The 12,090-nt window shown below is 35.7% G+C and overlaps 1 non-coding gene across 1 annotated transcript; it reads right to left on the bottom strand.

Moving 5' to 3' along the window:
• Positions 1-11,485: 11,485 nt before the first annotated feature.
• On the bottom strand, positions 11,486-11,593 carry LOC148555158 (small nucleolar RNA R71). The gene has a single exon (XR_015886962.1). It is a non-coding gene; the product is annotated as a small nucleolar RNA R71 (small nucleolar RNA).
• Positions 11,594-12,090: the final 497 nt, after the last annotated feature.

Below are 12,090 nucleotides of genomic sequence, written 5' to 3'. Positions count from 1 at the left end.
CTATGAAAAGATTTTTACATGAGTCAAAGTAAGAAAACACAAGTATTATTTTTTCTAAGAATTTAACATCTCCAAAGCTTTAACATTATCTATTTTTTATTTCTTTCTAAATCTCTAATCCCTCTCCCTTTTCTATTCTACAATCTCAACGGTTAATCTTTTATTTCAAGATCCACAATCCTCTTGTCAAGGTTTGATTGATCTAATTAGAGATTTAATTAGCCGTTGCTTGACTCAATCCATTAATTTTCGTGAGAACAATATCCACTCACCGCGATATTACTTGATGCAATTTGGTGCACTTACCAATATCCGAGTGCATTCAATTTCAGCTCATCACGCGTGAACACCGCCAGCGACCCTTCATCATCTCTAATCCAACATATCACCCAAGGGGACTAAGCCCTATTTTCCTTTGGCGGCAATATAACTGGCAGTGAACTCTATTTGTGTGGCTCCTCTTTCTGCATGGTTCTTCTACGTCAAAACGAACAATGACCTCCTAGAGCTTCAGCGGCTTTTCTGTTTCCGTGGTTTGCTCTGCGTCAACATGAATGACAACTACGAGCTTGTGTGACTCCTCTAATTCAACGAACGACATCTACACATGACCATGGCAAACAACTACACTTCTGTTTTCCTAATTTTTATTTAAGGTTTTTGGCCTTTCTAATTTTGTGATTTTTAGGATTCTGTAGCTTCTAATTTTGTAATTTCTAGGGTTTTTATTTTGGAGAATTTTTATTTTTTTTTAACTGTATTCATGTGATTTTGCATTTGAGGTTTGTTAGCGTTTGTTAATTAACTGCCTTGGCGGACTAAGACAATAGCAAAATGCATGTATATATGGATTTTCAACTAGTTCTGTGAATTTTTGGGGGTTTGGGGATTTTATTTTAGGTTTTCTAATTTTTTGGGTTTCTGTTTCTTGCTTTAATATGGATTTTACAATTTGCTTGTGATTTTGTTTCATTATAATCTTGCTTAGCTATATGAGTAATCATTATGCCATACTAGTATATAAGCCTTGTACTTAATTATTTCACATTTTCAAACTTTCCAGTTCTCATCTCTTCTCTCAATTGAAATAAATTTCTTCTTTTGTGTTGTATACTAATCTTATCAATAATAGTTTAGACTTGAATTGATGCTTCACTACTCTTTAAAATTATCTTCTCTTGTTTATTTTTCTGTGAATATAATGTGCCTATATCAGTGAGTAGAATGTTTATTCGAGATACCAAATTGGCTAATTTAAAGAATCACTTTTTGTGTTACTTTTAGTTTGCTCCTCGATATCTCTTTTCTGGGTTTGCTGTCATTCTAATTCTAGTGCAAGTTTCCTACCTTTTTTCACACTACTTCCTTTTCAAAAATTAATTTTATGTGATGTGTTTTCAGTTTCAAGGTCAAAACCTTTTTCCATTGGAACTAATATTGGTTTTTAGTTAGATTTATTATGTCATTTCTTGGACAAGTTTTATGTAAATAGTAAATACTACATACTTAAGAGTTTTCTGGAATAGACGACTTAAGGGCCAAGCTAGATGTAGTTGAAAGGTTTGTGATTTTGTATACTTCTATATTCCTATTATAATTTTGATTTTCCGTATTACAAAAATTAATAATGTGAGTTTGTTTTGTGATCTTCCTTATTAACCCGTAATTAAAGGTAAATATTACATAAGTAGAAACCCTACATTTATAGTCATTTGTTGATTTTTTTTTATTTTGTTTGATGCCTTGACTGCTTTAACTTATGAATCACATTTTTCTATTTTATTTTCTACTGTAAAATAATTTGATATTCAATATGTTTACAATCTACCGTTGTTTATTAATTTGCTTATACTTGTTATCTTTATGCTTAATCTGTCTAATTTAGAGATATTTTGTAGCTACCAAGGCTATCAAACTGAAAGAGGCTGAGACATATATATCTAAAATCAAGGTTACTTTCCTTTCCCTAGTATTGAATGAAATGCAAAATTAGGTGAGTGTAGTCTTTAATAATTTGCTTTTAAATTTAAATCTCAGGTAAAAAGGCCTAATGTCAGCTAGCAATATCCACAATAATATAAATAGGAGGAGGCTCTCAGAGATGGCGAGTTTATCATCACTTAAATCTATATTTGTCGACTCATTTCCAAAATTGGAAGTCTGATATAGGCAGCATCAAACATGCATTGTTGCCACATTGTATAGTATTATGTAGGATATAACATTTTTGGGTTTTTTTTTTTGTATTTTATTAATAGTAAATTCTAAATGGTCTCATACATATTTTGATATGAGTATGCTTAATTTAGTATGAGATACAAATATTCAAAGATCATTCCAATAATTTTGGTTCATGGTGCGTGAAATTTGAACTCATTCAACTGAACCGGCAAGTGTACCGGGTCGTCCAAGTAATACCTCAGGTGAGTGAGGGTCGATCCCACGAGGATTGTTGGATTAAGCAAACTGTGGTTATCTTGCAGATCTTAGACAGGCGAATAGAAAAGATAGTGGTTGTTGTAGGCACATAAAACAGAATAATAAAGTAATCAATAATGAATTAACGTAGAAACAATAATAAGGAATCAGTTAAGGCCTTAGAGATGCTTGTTCTTCCGGATTAATACTTCTTACTGACTATTTTAACAATGAGTGATTCATTCAATGGCAAGGCTGTAAGTGATTAAAACCGAGGCTAGTGGTCATTAATCTCTTCTGATCCAGATCAAACGCCGGTGCTAATGATCATTCAATCTCTGATGATCCTACTCAAAATGCCATACACAAGGTCATATCTTTCGAATTAGAGAATGATGCTCTGTATTCTAGCCTTAGTGCCACAGAGACCTCAATTACCCATGACTAATGAGATTTCATGTTACGTATCTCAATTAGCCCAGATACTCTCTTGGAACCTGTGATGTACTCTCAAGCTGTAGCTCCATTCTATCCAGCTAAGGCTTCACAAGAGCTCATATAGAATAAGGGGTCATACTCTCGTTCCTCCTCAGATTCATGAAGATGAAGAATGACAATACATCATAGAATGGAATCAAACATGTATTAAAGTAGAAAAGTAATGATATTAATCCATAGGAATGAGCAGAGCTCCTATCCTTAACTCAGGAGGTTTTGTTACTCATGTTTTACAAAGAAAATGCAAAGTAATATGTCTGTGCTTCTCCCCTCCTAGGAGGCTCGCTCTTCAGGAGGAAGGAAGTCCCTTATTTATAGTAAAACCTCTATGACTAAACCTAAAAGATATTGTACTTAATTAAAAATTACAAAAAGAAAATAAAATAAGCTAAGAAGTGCTAAAATCCACTTTGGGGCCCATTTAGTGAGTGTTTGGGCTGATGCCTGGCAACTCAGGTTTTGGGCATTCAACTTTGGTCCCTGCTTCTTGGCGGGCATTGAACACTAGTTTGGGCATTCAACTTGGGAGGCCAGTCATTCTTGGGCAATGAACTCTAGAGAGGGAGTAAGTTGGGCGTTCAACATCCATTTTGGGCCATGTTCCTAGATAAGAAGCATAAACTATTATATATTTCTGGAAAGCTCTGAAAATTAGCTTTCCAACGCCGTTGAGACCGCATCAATTGGACCTTGGTAGCCCAAGATATGCTCGTTAGAATGTACAGAGATCAGGATTTGGCAGCATCTGCTATGCTCTCTTCGTCTCTGAACAAGGCTTTGCCAAAATTTGCCATTTTCACCCAAAAATCACTTGAAATCATAATAAAAACACAAAAACTCAAAGTAGCATCCAAAAAGTGAATTTTGTACTAAAACCTACTAAAACTTGATAAAATGTAACTAAAACACTAAGAAAATGATACTAAAAAGGGTATAAAATATCCGCTCATCATAACACCAAAATTAAACTGTTGCTTGTCCTCAAGCAACCAAAAATAAGATAGGAAAATTGGAAGAGAAAAATACATGAGGTCTCAGAGTTGTCGATAAAGCTTAGTTCCGATTACTGAATGGGGCTATTAGCTCCTTATTTCTAAATAGTTTCGACATCTCACTTTCCTTTGAAGCTCAGAACTATTGGCATCCCTTGGAACTTAGAATCCAAATGATACTATTGGTTCTCTTCTTTTAGTTTTTCTTGATTCTTGAACACAGCTTCTTTTTGGTACTTTGCACTTTTGAGCCTAGCTGTGACTCTAAGCATTTTGTTTTCAAGTATTACAACCGGATACATAAATGTCATAGGCACTTAACTGGGGAAACCCTTTGGATTCGAATTTAGCTTTGCTTAAATTCCCAGACAGTGGTGCCCAGAGTTCTTAAGCGTACTCTTTAGCTTTGAATCACGACTTTAACTGCTCAATCTCAAACTTTTTACTTGACACCTTCATACCGCAAGCATTTAGTTAGGGATAGCAACTCATTTGAGCTTTTTCGGCCAATTTTTGACCTTCCTAACTATTGATGCTCAAAGTTTTGGATCCTTGCTCTTTTCTTTTTCTTTTGAGCCTTTTATTTTTCTTTTTTTTCCCTTTTTTTTCTGCTTTTTCTTGCTTCAAGAATCAATATTTTTTATTTTTCAAAGAATCAATAATACTTCTCTAAATTCACTGTTCTTCAAGAGCTAATATACTCAACTTCAATATCAATTATGAACAGTTAATTCATACATCCAAAACGTTTCTATGAAAGGACTTTTGAAGGTTTAGAAACTATACTTGCAACGAGGATTTATCCGCAATTTTCTAGACCACGCAAAAGTTCTCTCATCATGCATCTAGCTGGGTTTATGCCCTTAAAGTCACTTATGGACCACCCAAGAGCTGTCTTGTGTGTCCTTAGTACTTGAAGTAGCGCTTCCTCTTCCTGTGAATTCAAAGCAGAGCTTATGATCACTGGAAAAGTGTCACCTTCTCCCAGAAATACATATTTCAGGGATGGTGGTAATGGTTTGAGCTCGGGTTTAGGAGGTTTTTCCTCTTCCTGAGGAATTTCCAGAGGCTCTTTCAATTCCTCTGAATCCTCCAGATCAGGCTGAACATCTTTAAAGATGTCTTCCAGCTCTGATTCGAGACTCTCAGCCATGTTGATCTCCTCTACCAAAGAGTCAATAAGATCAACTTTCATGTAGTCTTTTGGTGTGTCTGGATGCTGCATGGCTTTAATAGCATTCAACTTAAACTCATCTTCATTGACTCTCAGGTTACTTCCCCCTTTTGGACATCAATGAGAGTTCATCTAGTTGCTAGGAAAGGTCTTCCTAGAATGAGAGTAGCACTCTTGTGCTCCTCCATTTCCAGCACTACAAAGTCAGTGGGGAAGGCGAATGGCCCAACCCTGACAATCATGTCTTCAATCACGCCTAATGGGTATTTAATGGAGCCATCAGCAAGTTGGAGACATATCCGGGTTGGTTTGAATTCTTTAGTTAAACCAAGCTTTCTAATAGTAGATGCAGGTATTAGATTGATACTTGCCCCAAGATCACATAAAGCTGTCTTGGTGCAATTACCCTCTAATGTGCATGGTATCATGAAGCTCCCGGGATCTTTAAGCTTTTCTGGAAAGCTTTTCAGAATGACTGCACTGCATTCTTCAGTGAGGAGAACTCTTTCAGTTTCTCTCCAATCCTTCTTATGACTCAAGATCTCTTTCATGAACTTGGCATAAGAAGGTATTTGCTCAAGTGCCTCTGCAAACGGAATATTTATTTCAAGAGTCCTGAGATAGTCTGCAAAGCAAGCAAATTGCTTATCCTGCTCCTCTTGGCGGAGTTTTTGAGGATAAGGCATCTTGGCTTTGTATTCCTCAACTTTGGTTGCTGCAGGTTTATTTCCTACAGAGGTGGTTGGGGAAGCCTTTTTAGAGGGGTTGTTATCAGTACTTGTGTGTGTCTGATCCCTCACTAGCATTTGAATGCCAGGGGTGAAACCTGGATTGGCGTTGGACGCCAACTCCTTACCTGTTCCTGGCGTTTGAACGCCAGAACTGAGCTTCTTTTGGGCGTTTAATGCCAGCTCCTTGCCTGTTTCTGGCGTTTGAACGCCAGAATTGTTCCTCTCTGGGCTCTTACTGTCCTCAGAGGGATTTTGGATGATATTTTGCTCATCCTCTGTCAGTTGTTCTTTCCTTGGCTTTTTGCTGCTCTGAAGTGAAATATTTAATGTTTTTCCACTTCTTAATTAAACTGCCTGGCACTCTTCTGTTATCTGCTTTGATAACTGCTGTTTTGTCTGATTCAATTGTGCCTCCATATTTTTATTAGAATTTTTAGTGTCTTGTAGCATCTCCTTGAATTCTGCTAGCTGTTTTGTTAGAAAGCACAATTGTTGATTGAGTTCAGCAACTTGTTCTGGAGGACCAAGTTCAGTAGACACTGCTTTGGCTTCTTCTTTTATGGAGGACCCACTACTTATGTACAAATGTTGATTTCTAGCAACTATATCAATAAGCTCTTGAGCCTCTTCAATAGTTTTTCTCATGTGTAGAGATCCACCTGCTGAGTGGTCTAAAGATACCTGAGCTCTTTCTGTAAGCCCATAGTAGAAGATGTTTAATTGCACCCATTCTGAAAACATTTCAGAAGGGCATTTTCTTAGCATCCCTCTGTACCTCTCCCAGGCATTATAAATGGATTCATCATTCTCTTGTTTAAAGCCTTGGATGTCCAGCCTTAGCTGTGTCGTCCTTTTTGGAGGGAAATATTGATTCAGGAATTTGTCTGATAACTGTTTCCATGTCCTTATGCTTGCTGTGGGTTGGTTATTTAACCACCTTTTAGCTTAATCTTTTACAGTAAACGGAAACAGTAACAGTCTATATACATCCTGATCTACCTCCTTGTCACGTACTGTGTCAGCAATTTGCAAGAATTGTGCCAGAAACTCAGTAGGTTCTTCTTGTGGAAGACCGAAATACTGGCAGTTTTGCTGCACCATGACAATATGCTGAGGATTCAGCTCAAAACTGCCTTCTTTGATGGGAGGTATACAGATACTACTCTCATATGTAGCAGTAGTGGGATTAGCATATGATCCCAGAGTCCTTTTGGACTGTTCATTTCCACTTAGATCCATGATGGAGAAAGGGAGATGATGCGGATTGCAAATAAAATATTTAATTTTTTTTTGAAAATCGAAATTAAAATAAAATAAAATAAAATAAATGAAAAATTGACTATAATTTCGAAAATTAGAAGAAAAAAAAATAAAAGAAAACTGAAAACTAAATTAATTAATTAAAAAGATTTGAAAAAGATGTGGGTGAGGATTTTCGAAAAAAATGAAGAGAGATAAATTGGTTAGGAAGTTTTGAAAAAGATATGTCTGAAAATTAAAGATACTTGTAAGAAAATAAAATAAAATAAAAAAAGAAAAGATATGAAAAAGATTTGATTTTTAAATTTGAAAATAAGATTTTGAATTTTAAATTTTGAAATTTGAATTTTGAAATTTTGGAAGTTGAAATTTGAAATTTGAAATAAGATAAGATAAAATTTTGAAAAAGATATGATTTTTTTGAAAAAAAATTGAATTTCGAAATTTTTAAAACTAAGATAAGATAAAATAGAAATTTTAAAATAAAAATCTGAACCTTTTTTTTTGAAAAAATTTCGAAATATTTGCTAAAAAATAGTTAGAGAAGATATTTTTTTTGATTTTTGAATTTTATGATGAAAAGGAAAAACACACAAAAAACACACAACTTAAAATTTTTAGATCTAATGCTCCTTGTTTTCGAAAATTTTGGAGGGAAAACACCAAGGAACATGATGAGCGGATAATTTATACGCTTTTTGGCATTATTTTTAGTATGTTTTTAGTATATTTTAATTAGTTTTTAAATAAAAATCACTCTTCTGGACTTTACTATGAGTTTGTGTGTTTTTCTATGATTTTAGGTATTTTCTGGCTGAAATTGAGGGACCTGAGCAAAAATCTAATTCAGAGGCTGAAAAGGGACTGTAGATGCTGTTGGATTCTGACCTCCCTGCACTCAAAGTGGATTTTCTAGAGCTACAGAAGCCCAATTGGCGCGATCTCAATTGCGTTGGAAAGTAGACATCCTGAGCTTTCCATCAATATATAATAGTCAATACTTTGCCCGAGATTTGATGGCCCAAACTGGCGTTCCAAGTCAGCTCAAGAATTCTGGCGTTTAACTCCAAAACTGGCACAAAAGCTGGAGTTAAACGCCCAAACTGGCACAAAAGCTGGCGTTTAACTCCAAGAAAAGTCTCTACACATGGAAGTTTCAATGCTCAGTCCAAGCACACACCAAGTGGGCCCGGAAGAAGATTTCTGCATTAATTACTTATTTCTGTAAACCCTAGGCTACTAGTTTTCTATAAATAGGACCTTTTGCTATTGTATTTGCATCGATCTTTGATAGGTCTTATGCTATCTTAGACACGTTTGGAGGCTGGCCATTTAGCCATGCCTAGACCTTGTTCTTATGTATTTTCAATGGTGGAGTTTCTACACACCATAGATTAAGGTGTGGAGCTCTGCTGTTCTTCAAGAATTAATACAAAGTACTATTATTTTTCTATTCAACTCAAGTCTATTTCTTCTCCAAGATATTCATTCGTTCTTCAACTTGATGGATGTGATGATCCGTGACACTCATCATCATTTTCACCTATGAACATGTGCCTAACAACCACCTCTGTTCTACTAGTAATGGCTTGAATGCGTATCTCTTGGGTTTCTAATCTCAGATTGGAACCTTCGTGGTATAGGCTAGAATTATTGGCGGTCATTCTTGAGATACGGAAAGTCTAAACCTTGTCTGTGGTATTCCGAGTAGGATCTGGGAAGGGATGACTGTGACGAGCTTCAAACTCGCGATTGTGGGGCGTGTGACAGACGCAAAAGGATCAATGGATCCTATTCCGACATGATCGAGAACCGACAGATGATTAGCCGTGCGGTGACAGCGCATTTGGAACGTTTTCATTGAGAGGACGGGAAGTAGCCATTGACAACGGTGATGCCCAACATAAAGCTTGCCATGGAAAGGAGCATGAATGATTGGAAGAAGGCAATAGGATAGCAGAGGTTCAGGAGGAACAAAGCATCTTCATACGCTTATCTGAAATTCCAACCGAAGAATTACATAAGTATCTCTATCTTTATTTTATATTTTATTCATCTTTTAATTATCAATTCTCCATCACCATCTGAATTCGCCTGACTGAGATTTACAAGGTGACCATAGCTTGCTTCAAGCCGACAGTCTCCGAGGGATCGACCCTTACTCACGTAAGGTTTATTACTTGGACGACCCAGTGCACTTGCTGGTTAGTTGTGTGGAATTGTGACAAAGTGTGATTCATGTTTAAGAGCTCCAAGTCCTTTGGGGCCATTATTGATGATCACAATTTCGTGCACCAAGTTTTTGGCGCCGTTGTCGGGGATTGTTCGAGTTTGGACAACTGACGGTTCATCTTGTTGCTTAGATTAGGTACTTTTCAGAATTTTTAAGAATGAATTCTAGAGTTTCAAGGTGATGTTCTTAGCATCACAAAAGCTGATTGATTCTCATCAATTTAGCTGCTGAATGTACTGTCCTGCTGAAGCTTGGCCAAACATGTCTAATCTTTTTAGACTGAAGCTTTAGACTAACATTGCATGATTCCTGGAATTCTTATTAAAAGTTTTGAATCTTTTTATTTTCTTTTCCATATAAGTTTCGAAAATCACAAAAAAATTTATAAAACCATAAAAATAAAAAATATTTTATGTTTCTTATTTGAGTCTAGTATCAATTTTTAAGTTTGGTGTCAATTACATGACTTTCTTCTTCTTGCATTTTTCGAATTTATACATATTGTTCTTCATTGATCTTCAAGTTGTTCTTGATGATTTCATTGCTCTGATCTTTAAATTCTCTTGTTTTGTGTGTTTTGTTGTTTCTCATATGCATTCTCAATTTGTTAGTGTCTCCTATATGAAAATTTTTAAGTTTGGTGTCCTGCATGCATTGTTTATTTGATCTTAGTTGCATTTTTTATTGTTTCTCATCATCAAAAATTCAAAAATATTTTCAAAAATATGTATTTTCAAGCTAATAATACAGAGAATTGAAGATTCAGAACATTCAGCAGAGGAATCAAACAGAAAAAACTGGGCGTTCAAAACACCCAGTGAAGAAGGAAAACTGGCGTTTAAACGCCAGCCAGGGTACATGGCTGGGCGTTTAACGCCCAACGAGGTAGGATTTTGGGTGTTAAACGCCAGAATGGATGCCATTCTGGGCGTTTAACGCCAGGATGACACTACAGGGAAGATTTTGTTTTTAATTCAGATTTTTTTCAAATTTTCAAAATCAAATCTTTTTCAAATCATATCTTTTCAATCATATCTTTTCAAAATCAATTTCTTTCCATTTTTTTATTATTTTCGAAAATCCTTGCTAAAATTAATGATTTACTTCAAAATTTTCAAGTTGTTACTTGCCTATTAAGAAAGGATCAAATTTTAAATTTTAAGAATCATATCTTCTAATTTCTTGTTAGTCAAGTAATCAACTTTAATTTTAAAACTTTCTCTTTTTAGTTTGATTTTCAATCATATCTTCTCAATCATATATTTTCAATCACATCTTTTTCAAAATTAACTCTCAATCATATCTTTTTGATTTCTAATTTCAATTTTTTTTTCAAAAATCACTTAATTTCTTTCCCAATTTTAGTTTTCGAAAATCATCAATCAAATTTTCAAAATTTCTTTTAATTATTTCAAAATCTTTTACTTTAATTTCGAAAATTCTTCCCCTCTTCTCACATCCTTCTATTTAAAGGACTAACACTCTTTCTCAAGGTGCAATTCGAACTCCCTCCTTCTTTATATGTTCGAATTCTCTTCTATCTACCTCCTCCTTCTATTCTTCTTTTCCTCTGACACCTCAAGGAATCTCTATACTGTGACATAGAGGATTCCTACTTTCTTGTTCTCTTCTCTTTCATATGAGCAGGAACAAAGATAAAGGCATACTTGTTCAAGCCGATCCTGAACCTGAAAGGACCTTGAAGAGAAAGCTAAGAGAAGTTAAATAACATCTCTCTTTAGAGGGCCTAACAGAGCTTTTCAAGGAAGAAGAAACCATGGTAGCCAAAAACAACAATGCCAACAATGCAAGGAAGGTGCTTGGTGACTTTACTACACCTACTCCCGACTTCTATGGGAGAAGCATCTCAATCCCTGCCATTAGAGCAAACAACTTTGAGCTTAAGCCTCAATTAGTTTCTCTAATGCAACAGAATTGCAAGTTTCATGGACTTCCATTGGAAGATCCTCATCAGTTCTTAGCTGAATTCTTGCAAATCTGTGACACTGTTAAGACCAATGGGGTTGACCCTGAAGTCTACAGACTTATGCTTTTTTCTTTTGCTGTAAGAGACAGAGCTAGGACATGGTTGGACTCACAACCTAAAGAAAGCCTGAATTCTTGGGAAAAGCTAGTCAATGCCTTCTTGGCAAAGTTCTTTCCACCTCAAAAATTGAGCAAGCTTAGAGTGGAAGTCCAAACCTTTAGACAGAAGGAAGGTGAATCCCTCTATGAAGCTTGGAAAAGATACAAGAAATTAATCAGAAGATGTCCTTTTGACATGCTTTATGAATGGAGCATAATAGGAATTTTCTATGATGGTCTGTCTGAACTATCCAAGATGTCATTGGATAGCTCTGCTGGAGGATCTCTTCATCTGAAGAAGACACCTGCAGAAGCTCAGGAACTCATTGAAATGGTTTCAAATAACCAATTCATTTACATTTCTGAAAGGAATCCTGTGAATAATGGGACGAATCAGAAGAATGGAGTTCTTGAAATTGATACTCTGAATGCCATATTGGCTCAGAATAAAATATTGACTCAGCAAGTCAATATGATTTCTCAGAGTCTGTCTGGAATGCAAGCAGCAACAGGCAGTACTAAGGAAGCTTCCTCTGAAGAAGAAGCTTATGATCCTGAGAACCCAGCAATGGAAGAGGTGAATTACATGGGAGAACCCTATGGAAATACCTATAATCCTTTATGGAGAAATCATCCAAGTCTCTCATGGAAAGATCAACAGAGACCTCGACAAGGTTTCAACAACAATAATGGTGGAAG

Source organism: Arachis ipaensis, chromosome B6 (assembly GCF_059453495.1).
Source record: "Arachis ipaensis isolate K30076 ecotype BB chromosome B6, ASM5945349v1, whole genome shotgun sequence".
Classification (NCBI taxonomy): domain Eukaryota; kingdom Viridiplantae; phylum Streptophyta; class Magnoliopsida; order Fabales; family Fabaceae; genus Arachis; species Arachis ipaensis.
Note: the sequence above shows the minus strand (reverse complement) of the source record. Positions and strands in the feature narration are given on the sequence as shown.